Below are 12,175 nucleotides of genomic sequence, written 5' to 3' on the forward strand. Positions count from 1 at the left end.
GTCATGTGTACATTATGTTGGAGCGACGCACCTTCGGGCCAATCCCCGAGGTGTAAGAGAGTCGCAGTGGAGCCGCGACAATCAAACGAGAGGTGCTTCTCTCTGTTTGTGCTACGAGGTATTATGCCTATATGTTATGGGATCTCCCTCTGAGGAGAAGGGATGGTAAACGTTGGACTATGACCTAATACAAAAGCACAATCGACATTAGCATTTAGTGTAGAGTGAGTCTTAGATGCTCGTGGCCGCGAGGCCATGTGGTGGGGTTGTCTATTGTGTGCTTGAGGTCTGACTAGTGCTAAAGCCAGTGCCAGCCCATTTTAGGTCCCATCAAGAAGCATCTCCATGGGGTAATGAACATTGTTTTCTTATGATCTGATCCTTCAGCCATTCAGCCAAGCCATGTTCATCCTTCGCTACTGAAACACCCTCTTTCTCTATAGGAAGTTCAGCAGTTGATGCCTGCCAGTCCATCCTCTTTATTCCAGATCACTTCCCTTTGCTGCAACAAGGATATGGATTCATCTTTTGTAACTATCAATACTCTAAATCCATAAGACCTATCATTAATAGAGCTTTAAAAGCCCATGTACTGCAATCAGTAGCATACAGTGATGGTAAAATAGCTGTCATGTTAATGGCTTCCAAATCCTTCTCCCTGGGTGAGTATGAGGTAATTCCTTGTCTGCCTAGGCTGTCATCCTTACCACGGTTCCTACTACTATGGTGGTCCTTCAAACCTTTACTCCCCTCACGGCCATGATCTCATCAGAGTTCCCTGATCGTTGTTCCTCCTCTGGCATTCGATTTGTTCCTCTGTTTCCCTTTTAACAGAGAGTTGTTGCAATGTCCGATACAGGAACAAGACTTTGAAGAGTAGACATTTAACAGAAGACTGTCTAGTCTTCCTCTTTCTCAAGTGGATAACCACATGGTTCAAGCATTTTCGTCATGAAGTTGTAACCATGCATAAAAGATCTTCCTCTACTTTCTGGTCTGACTCGCAAGCAGCACATCATTTTGATTCAGTTCAATGTTTGATTGCACTGCTCTTGGAGATGTCGCCATGTCCACGGAGAGGAGGATGCTCGACCTTAAATCTCAGAATAGAAACCTTCAACAAGCCACCATTGCAAGTGATCTGGATTCTGGACCCCTCTTCTTGTTTCCGTTGCAGTGGATAGCTTATCATCTGCTAGATTCCAATCAGGATCAGAAAGCCCCCCCCCCCAAGACCAGACGATGATCCTCTCCTTCCCACCAAAATTTTCCTCTTCCGCCTGCCTTGCACAGCGTATTTGCAAGTCTTCACTCCCTCATAAACCATGTCGATCATCTCGGACTATAGTATCGCTCCTTCCCAGCATTCGATCTTCCTCTCATCAACAAATGCGATCTTCCTCTCATCAACAGATTCGATCTTCCTCTTATCAACAGATTCGATCTTCCTCTCATCAACAGGAATCCAAGCAGGTCCAAAAAGCCACCTCCTTGTTCTTCGATGGCAGATTTTTCCCTCAATCACAGAAAGCTGTTGCTTTTTTTTTTTCCCGACCGATAAAGCTCTTCTCCCTGACCAGAAAAGCCGCTTCTCCCACAATAGCCTCAGAAAGGCGGCCCCTTCAGTGAGAATTTTCGGCCCTTGATCCAAAATATTTTTGCATCATCTACCGATCTACAAACCATTAGACGGCAATCTGCTACACAAACTACCACATGATTCTTATTTTCATAAGCAATTTCCCGCACTCCAGGTTTCAGCTCTCGTATAAAGAAATCATTGAAAGTCTTGTAATGATCCACAGGGTACTTGAACTCATCAACATTAATGCGATCCTGAAAAAAAACTCTATAAACTTTGATATTTCCTTTGCTGATTCAGGTTGACTCATGTGCATCCCTTGCTGCTTGGATAAATTTACAAGCATCTCCTTGGTACCTTTCCAAATTCCTTGCTGTTGACGATATTGATTACATGCTTATTGTCTGTGAAAACATTGCAGTATTTGCTATTCACAGCAATAGGATTGACCGTGTACAGATGACCAGGCACCATGATATTCTTTCCAATGACTCCACTGATTGGCATGTGAAACTGACGGTAATCCTCTGGGGCTAATCGAAATATTGCAAGAGATCCCCCTTCAAAATCATATCCAACCTTCTCATCAGCAAGAAGCCCCTTCTTGTGAGCATCTACATGTAATGCTCGAAAAATTTCCCAAGAAACTTTTCTTGGTTTCCCATCCATGCTCATAACATCTTCCTTCTCAATGAGGGCACCACATGCTTGAAATGTGATCTTAAATGTCTACTGATTTGAGAAAATGCCCTCCTCTTACATCTGTTTGTATAGTTGTAATGTCTTCTCTCCTTGACCCTGCTCAACATAGGCTGAAAGCATCCCATCATGCCTACCATTGTTGAAGGAGGACCTATCAGGTGAAACCCCAACTGAAAGAAAATGTAGTAAAGACCCCTCTGCTAACATGACAGCTAAGTATGTACAAAATATCAACTCCCACACACAACTTTTGGGTGGATTTCACACCTCGGATGCGCAACAATACGACATCCACCCCCTCTAATCCTGCGCATCCTCCGGATGGGCCAACTACCCAGGCTCGTTATCATCAGGATCCACAAATAGATCAATCTCTTCATTGAGCATTTTCGATATATCAACAAGATTATCTGTCATATCATCTGTCTCTTCCATTGGAGTTTCTTCTCGTTGCTCTTCTCTTGTAAATTCTTCCAATGCATAATCTTCATCATTTCTTTTCTTGAAAATCTTGATTCTTTTTCCAGCAATCGGCACTCTAAGCACTGTCCCATCCAATTCTGTCAACTCATATGTTGCATTATCAAAGACATGTCTGACTATGTACGGCCCAAATCATCTTTTCACCATCTTCCGAAGTGCAGTATGTTGATTTTCAAGGCTGCTATCAAAGAGTAATACCCAGTTTCCCTCTTCTATTGCTCTAGGCCGCAGGCGATGCCTGCTGTCAAACCTGTCCTTATTTCTTAGTCTAGCAACCTTCAACCTGTCAATAACTAGCTGAATATCCTCTGGTCTTCTCTCCAACTGTCGAATCCGAAGAGCTAAGAGCTCCTCTCTCGTCAAATCCTCCTGCCAAGGTAAAACTGACCAAGTCAAAGCACAAGTCTCAGTCGGCATAACCGGTTTCTGACCATAAATCAACTCTACATGCATATATCCTGTGGTAACACTGTGAGTCGTACAATCAGCCCACAAAGCAAATGGTAGAAGTCTCGGCCATTCTCCAATCCGTCCTCTGCATGCTTTGGCTAATGCTTTCACTATCGGCGGATGCCCTCTTTCACTCTTTCCATTTTCCTCTGGATTGTATGCTGCGGTTAGAGCCAACTTGATTCCTAGTTGAGAGAAAAACTCCCTAGCTTCATCTGCATCCAATTCACCGCGATCCGTAGTGATCTTACCCACATAGCCATACCTGTAGAAAATTTCTTCCAATAAGAACTTACACACTGCACTAGTGGTCTTGGTTCTCAAAGATTTGCCCTCAACATGATTGGTAAGATCCTCTCTAGCCAAAACAATATATCTCATCTACCATAGACCCATAGGCATAGTAACCAAGTCAACTACCCACTTATAATGAATGCATAGTTGATAGATTGGATGAAGTCATCTCGATGACGCACTACCGAATACATCTGGCAGTCTCTGCAAGTCTCTACAAAGTGAGAAACATCTCTATACATGCCTTTCCACCAATATTTCTCCTTTATTTTCTCATAAGTAGCCCACATTCCTCTATGACCAGCCCAAGGACTCTCATGAAACTCCCTCAACACCTGTAACTGTGTCTCTCTATCGCAGACAACCCGCAAAGGTAATCCACCTCTTTTCTTTGGATGCTTCCAAAGAAATCCGTCCTTGAGAAAATAACCATAGGCTTTCCTTCTGATCTTCTTGAACTCTTCATCTGTCCATTCATCTCTTTTGCTTAGTGTACTAAGGTACTTGCCAATCTCCAACCAATCTCCAACATAGAGTTCTTCTATGAAAGCCACAATATCATAGACATGACAAACATGATCAACCATAGCGGCTGAAATTTCTGCATTATCCTCTTCTGCAAGTAGTATTTCCTCATCATCATATCTGGCTCTAGACAACATATCTGCCACTGGATTATCCTTCCTTGCTATGTGTTTAAATTCCAGATTTAATGACTTGATGTATGCAATCCATCTCAGCATAGCAATATCCGGAGTAGAACAACTCGTAATCATACCAATCAATGGCAAGCAATCTATCTCTACCACAACTGAAGCTCCAATAAAGTACTCCTTGTCACATTTGAGAGTCGTAACAATCCCCAGTAACTCCCTCTTGATTTGCGGATATCTCCTCTGTCTCTCGTTTAGGACTTTCGCCCTAAAGCGAATAGCATACCTGTTTCCATCTGCATCATCTTGACCCACAACCCAACCTATGCCAATTGGACTAGTGTCAACTGTCAATACAATAGGCCTTCCACAATTATAATCCGCTTTCTTGAGAGTAGGAGCAATCTGCAATAGCTTCTTCAATTTCCGCATGGCTCTAGTGTGGCTCTCATCCCAATAGAATTTCTGCCCCTTTCGAAGCAACTGATATAAACAATCTGCTATGTGTGCAAAATGGGGAATCCAAATCATATAAAACACACAAGCTCCAATGAATCTCCGTACCTCTGAAGTGGTAGAACAATACTCCGTAATCTTGCCTATAGCATCCACCTTATCAGGTGAGGGTTTCCTGCCATAATATCCACACATATGTCCAACAATGACAACCTCATTCACTCCAAAAACAGATTTTTGCCCTGATAGTGTTAAGTTCACTTCTTCTAACCTAGCCAAAATCTTCTCACAAGCTGAAATATGATCAGCCACAAAGTATCTGCATCCCTGCTCATTTAGACTCTCATTCTTCTCTTCTTCTGCACACCCCTTAATGGGCACATCATCCAAGAAAGGCATGGTAAGCTAAGGTATATAATCACAAAGAACCTTATGCATGGCATTCATCATATGCGCAACAGAATTAGTGGCACCTTGAGGCAAGGTACACATCCTGACAAGCCCAATAGGAGTTCTCATAGTGTTATGTCCCTGCTTTCCAAAGCCAGCTGAAACTGATCATATCCCGAATACAAATCACCTAAAGAATAGATGGCACGTCCAACAAATGCTTCTGCAAACTCATCCACAACTGGACCTATACCAACATTCCTGATAGTAACTCTGTTTACTGGCTGCATGTCCTGTATAAATCGGAGAGTACCATTCTTCTTTGGAACTGTAAACCACCTATTTGAGTATGGTGCAGATGAAGGCTCAAGAATTCCCATCCTGATTTTCTCATTCAACAAATCAATCAACTTTGGCAGGTGTGCCTTAGGCACTGGAATAGGTCGGAGGTTCCATGGAATATGAGGAATAGTAAAGATCACCATAGGAGCAACAATATCCGGATTCACACATCCAATCTCATGCGGGAAAAAAGTAAACCCCCTTCCATGTCGCTCAAGCATCTCCTGAAAGCATTGCTTCTCTATGGGTAGCAAGAATTCACCATTTCCAATTTTCAATTCAGCAAGAGTCTCTGCTGAAAATTTATGGCCTATATGCTCCGGATTCCTCAAAATTGGCTGTTTGGCAGCCCTCTCTATTTGCTGATCACTGTCAGGTGGAAGCGGTACAGCTACCGGCTTCACCTTCTTATCTACAGTCTTGTATTTCGTGTCAACCTTAGCTTCATTATGATCCTCTGCATTACTCAAATCTTGATGTAAATCAGCAATTCTGCACTCCAATGGCTGAATATCCTCAGCCCTCTGCTCTATGGACTGCATAAGAACAGCCCTAAACTCTGGATGCTGAAATATTTCAGCAGTAAACTCTGTTGGCTGAAAGTTTTCAGCCCTCTGTGTCTCTATAAGCTGATCATAATCAGCTGGAAACTTTGTTTGCTGAATTTCTTCAACACTCAACACTTTTTGCTGAGTCATCTCAGCCTCTGACTCAATCTGTGACACAAAATCTGCAATTTCATGAAACATGTCTAGGTATTGCACTAATACATTACTGTGACAACTCTGCATATCAGCTTTCAGCATATCTTCCATCTCTGTCATCGTATCTGCACAAATCATACTGTCATACATCCCATCTATGTGCTCATCATCCTCTAAAATTCCTGCATTTTTCAAATTTTTCTCCTTCCTGCATATGTACTGCCTGGCAGCTCTAGGCAACTTAGAAGTCTTCTGATAGCTCATTGAACTGTTTGCTGAAATCCCAACAAAACTAGAGGAGAAAACACTACTGCCAGGAGGCGAGAACTCCAATCTCCTCTGCTCTATACCACCGTCGTCTCGCGAAACAGCGGTACCTAATGAAAACCCGAATCCCTCACAGTGGGCAAAGCTGCATCTCTAAGAGTATCCCTGTTTCTAACATGGTCCACACACACAATCATAAACTGAATTGCTCTCATACCATCTTTACTGCGAATCCGTGCATAAGCAGATCCATCATCCATTACCTTTGTTTCCATGCGCATCTCTGTGATGAATGGCTGCCCAAGAATTATGGGATAAGAGCATGAATCCTGTACAAAGAAATGGAAATCCTCCTCTACATCTCCAATAGAAACCCTGACACTAGGACAGGCAGCATACAAATCACCTGCAGTGTTGTTGGCAGCTCTCATACGCCACCCATGCTCTACATCCATAGGCCATCTGTTACTCTCAAAACTCCACGAACTATGAGATTAATCTCTAAACCATGATCCACCAAAGCAACATAAGGAACTTGTTTCTCTCCAATTTTTACCATCGTCTCTGTAGTTGCCCTAGCCCAATGACTCCGCGAAAAGTGACTACGCGGTATCAAGACAGGCTCATCAGTTTCAGCATAGTGCATAGGCTGAACTCTCTTCTCTATCTGTGGAAAATCAGAAGCATTCTCAACCATAACCTCATCCTCATCCTCATCCAACTCCCCAATCAAAACTCCCTGTGTATCAATAGTAGGCAATGCATGTCTTTTCCTCTTCAGGACCTCTTGAAAGTGATCTTGAAACTCTCTTTTCGAAATGCCCAAAACCTCAGAATTAGTAAAAGTCACCTCACTACCAAGTATCTTGTCATTAAAGATTTTCTTCATTTCTGTAGATGTCTCAATATCGGACATCAATCCAAACCCTGGCTGCTTTCTCTCTCTAGGCTCTTGCCTCTTTTCTCTCTTTTGAGCATCTTCCATCTGTCATTCTGGCCCTGGTCTCAAAGACGGTCCTGTAGTAGGTGGAGTAACAAACTCACCCCCTCTAGTCTTTTTAGCTGCACTTGGATTTTCTTCATCCCTCTTACGCTTCTCCTCAACAAGTACATCTGCTCCCTAAGACTTAGCCAAGTAGGCATAAATAGAGTACCTGTCAACAGGCGAATCCCAACCTGTCTCAGATCTGATGCTAGAGCCTGCACTAGTCAAAACAGTTTGCTGAATTTTTCCCTTGTTTGCAGTCTCCATAGCATAAGTCCATAATGCTGATTGATTCTCTGAACCCTTCTCAATCTAGACTCCATATGCAGAAGCATCTCCTCTGGCTGTCACATAAGAAGTACGCGCAGCCATGTCATCCACTAACTTCTTCATTCCGCCTTTCCCAAAGTTGGTAGCAAGCGGAGCTCCTGTTTCAGTCAACCAAATCTTACCATCTTGTCCCCAAAATACCAAATTATTCCTCCTTACATCCTGAAAAGATTCACAATCCCTGCAATGTTGATGATCCGTACTATCACACCAAATACATCTTCGATCTCTCCTAGGTGCACTAGGAGCACTCCTAGGTGCAGTAGGAGCACTAGAAGAAATAGTAAGCGCAGTCGAAGCAAACTGCTCTTTCAATTTTCCCACCAACTCCGCTTTAACTGACTCCAGTGTCAAATCTGTTATGCCTTTGATTATGTCATCAAGAGAGGTAGGCACTGACGGAGTGGATGGTTTTGGAGCAGAAGGTGCTGGCATCAGTCGTGGAACAGGAGGAATAGGAGGAGTGGAAACAGTAGGCACTGGCATAGGCCAAGAAACTGGCTGAGGAGGAGAAGAAATAACAGGGATAGAAGCAGGCATAGGAGCAGAAGACGGTGTCGGTGTCATAGAGCCATTCTGTAGGCGAGTCTTCCATATCCTCCTCTTGGTCAAAGTTGAGACTGCATCCTGGGCATCTTGCCAATCCGTTTTAAGTCCCATAGGCTTTGTACGATCCTCAAGAAGCTCTCCCAATTCTTCCTGAAGAGCAGGATCTGCAGCTTGCAAGAAAAGCTCAACTTTCTCAACATCCAATGCTCTTTGTTCAATGGCATCAATCTGACTATACCTCTCTTCAAATTCTCGAATCAACTCTGAAGCAGCTAGACCCTTGTTTGGCATGTAGACCCGCTCTCGGAATGACCGCCGTGTAGCCATCCCAAAGTCCTCAAGGAAATACTCTTCTTTCAGGGCTTTCTTAAAATCTTGCCAATGCGAATTTTGAATAAAAAGATCAGTCACTTTTTCCCTCAAGGCGGGTGTGACAAGACGAAGGAAATACTTACTCATAAGTCCAGCTGGAACTCCAAAAAACCCCATCTTGATCTCATATGTCTTCAAATATGCTGAAACATTACGGCCATCAAATAGCTTCTTCTCATTCTCAACTGCTTCAATCGCCTTAGTCGCGCTGATTGCATTCTCCTGCTCCGAATATAGTTGCCTTTGCTGAGACAACTGCTGTTGATGCAATTGCTGCTGCTGCTGCATATACAATTGTGTCTGTTGATTTTGAAGCTGCATATACATGGACATATTCTGCAAAATCTGCTTTAGATCATGTGTTGAAGCACTTGACGCAGCAGTCATTGATAGAACTGAAGTAGAGGACGCAGCTGGAATTGTAGAAGAGGCTGAAATGGATGCTGAAGTGTCTCCCATCTTGAAATTTCTGCGTCGCTTTCACGTCGGGTTCACCAAAGATGTCGAAGGGTTTCGAAAGCAAAGTCGCGACCACAGAGGACCTTGATTAATTTCAAGATAGAAGATCAACCAAGCAAGATCACGATTCAATTTGAAAGAAGGGCACCTCAATTTTGGATAATGGCATTAACAGCTTCAGCTTCTTACTCATTGACAAAGTGAAATCATGGTCTCAAAGAGAATCAAGCAAGTTCAAATTGCATTATGACTTCTGAACTCAAAAATCTCTGCAAAGAAATTTGGCTATAGTCACCATAGCCCTTAAGAAAGTAGTAATTGTATCACATAGATATTTCAAAGTAGTTGTTCATGGCCTTTTTGGCAGTCCAGTAAAGCTCTAGCCTGGTCCAAGTAGTAAAAGAGGGAACGAAATTTGATGAGGCTAAATCTCTTCACCATCCAATCAGAGTACTAATGCAATCAATGCCATCAAACGCTGATGTTAACTTTGGTAGATTAAAAGAAGGCTTTGAAATTTTCAGAGCACCTTATGACCTGTCAGTATTGTCCCTTTTTGTTGACTGTTAGGATGGGCCTATTCAGTTAGCATCGAGTAGTCACAGAGCTTGTACAGCTGCAACCTCTTCCGGACTGACCAGTAAAAGGGTTGTCTTGAGTTTCAGAATATGATCCTTCAACCATTCAGCCAAGCCATATTCATCCTTTGCTACTGAAACACCCTCTTTCTCTATAGGAAGTTCAGCAGTTGATGCCTCAATTATAGATGCCAGTCCATCCTCTTTATTCCAGATCACTTCCCTTTGCTGCAACAAGGATACGGATTCATCTTCTGTAACTATCAATACTCTAAATCCATAAGACTTGTCATTAATAGAGCTTTAAAAGCCCATGTACTGCAATCAGCAGCATACAGTGATGGCAAAATAGTTGTCCTGTTAATGGCTTCCAAATCCTTCTCCCTGGGTGAGTATGAGGTAATTCCTTGTCTGCTTAGGCTGTCATTCTCACCACGGTTCCTACTGCTATGGTGGTCCTTCGAACCTTTACTCCCCTCACCGCCATGATCATCAGAGTTCCCAGATCGCTGTTCCTCCTCCAGCATTCGATTTGTTCCTCTGTTTCCCTTTTAACAGAGAGCTGTTGCAATGTCCGATATAGGAACAAGACTTTGAAGAGTAGACATTTAAGAGAAGATTGTCTAGTCTTCCTCTTTCTCAAGTGGATAACCACATGGTACAAGCATTTTCGTCATGAAGTTGTAACCATGCATAAAAGATCTTCCTCTACTTTCTGGTCTGACTCGCAAGCAGCACATCATTTTGATTCAGTTCCATGTTTGATTGCACTGCTCTTGGAGATGTCGCCATGTCCACGGAGAGGAGGATGCTCGACCTTAAATCTCAGAATAGAAACCTTCGACAAGCCACCATTGCAAGTGATCTGGATTCTGGACCCCTCTTCTTGTTTCCGTTGCAGTGGATAGCTTATCATCTGCTAGATTCCAATCAGGATCAGAAAGCCCCCCCCCCCCAAGACCAGACGATGATCCTCTCCTTCCCACCAAAATTTTCCTCTTCCGCCTGCCTTGCACAGCGTATTTGCAAGTCTTCACTCCCTCATAAACCATGTCGATCATCTCGGACTATAGTATCGCTCCTTCCCAGCATTCGATCTTCCTCTCATCAACAAATGTGATCTTCCTCTCATCAATAGATTCGATCTTCCTATCAACAGATTCGATCTTCCTCTCATCAACAGGAATCCAAGCAGGTCCAAAAAGCCACCTCCTTGTTCTTCGATGGCATATTTTTCCCCCGATCACAGAAAGCTGTTGCTTTTCTTTTCCCAGCCGATAAAGCTCTTCTCCCTGACCAGAAAAGCCACTTCTCCCACAATAGCCTCAGAAAGGCGGCCCCTTCAGTGAGAATTTTTTGCCCTTGATCCAAAATCTTTTTGCATCATCTACCGATCTACAAACCATTAGACGGCAATCTGCTACACAAACTGCCACATGATTCTTATTTTCATAAGCAATTTCTTGCACTCCAGGTTTCAGCTCTCGTATAAAGAAATCATTGAAAGTCTTGTAATGATCCACAGGGTACTTGAACTCGTCAACATTAATGCAATCCTGAAAAAAAACTCTATAAACTTTGATATTTCCTTTGCTGATTCAGGTTGACTCATGTGCATCCCTTGCTACTTGGATAAATTTACAAGCATCTCCTTGGTACCTTTCCAAATTCCTTGTTGTTGACAATATTGATTACATGCTTATTGTTTGTGAAAACATTGCAGTATTTGCTCTTCACAGCAATAGGATTGACCGTGTACAGATGACCAGGCACCATGATATTCTTTCCAATGACTCCACTGATTGGCATGTGAAACTGACGGTAATCCTCTGGGGCTAATCGAAATATTGCAAGAGATCCCCCTTCAAAATCATATCGAACCTTCTCATCAGCAAGAAGCCCCTTCTTGTGAGCATCTACATGTAATGCTCGAAAAATTTCCCAAGAAACTTTTCTTGGTTTCCCATCCATGCTCATAACATCTTCCTTCTCAATGAGGGCACCACATGCTTGAAATGTGATCTTAAATGTCTACTGATTTGAGAAAATGCCCTCCTCTTGCATCTGTTTGTATAGTTGTAATGTCTTCTCTCCTTGACCCTACTCAACATAGGCTGAAAGCATCCCATCATGCCTACCATTGTTGAAGGAGGACCTATCAGGTGAAACCCCAACTGAAAGAAAATGTAGTAAAGACCCCTCTGCTAACATGACAACTAAGTATGTACAAAATATCAACTCCCACACACAACTTTTGGGTGGATTTCACACCTCGGATGCACAGCAATATGACACCGTTCTCTATGTTCCTCATCAAGGTTGGAATTTTCTGAATCACTACTTTCATCACCTCCAACATCACTTTCATGTCCATTGTGAATGATAGACCCTATTTTCATGTCAAAGATCACCCTCTTATAAACTGGCTTCTCTAGATAGAGTTCTGATTGACCTCTATACCAGTCTTGTCTAGATCTCACACCAATCAACCACCATTGTCCGAAAATGAGAGGATATGTCCCAAGATTTTCAGGCAGAACATGGAAATCCAAGCATGCTCTTTGGCCTCCAATGTTGAT

The 12,175-nt window shown here is 42.9% G+C and overlaps 1 pseudogene; it reads right to left on the reverse strand.

Annotated features, from left to right (window-relative positions):
- Positions 1-330: 330 nt before the first annotated feature.
- On the reverse strand, positions 331-11,567 carry LOC148022694 (uncharacterized; annotated as a pseudogene).
- Positions 11,568-12,175: the final 608 nt, after the last annotated feature.

The sequence above is a fragment of the Lygodium microphyllum genome, chromosome 16 (genome assembly GCF_053477565.2).
Source record: "Lygodium microphyllum isolate KBCC chromosome 16, Lygodium_microphyllum_v1.1.10, whole genome shotgun sequence".
In the NCBI taxonomy this organism is placed as follows: Eukaryota; Viridiplantae; Streptophyta; class Polypodiopsida; order Schizaeales; family Lygodiaceae; genus Lygodium; species Lygodium microphyllum.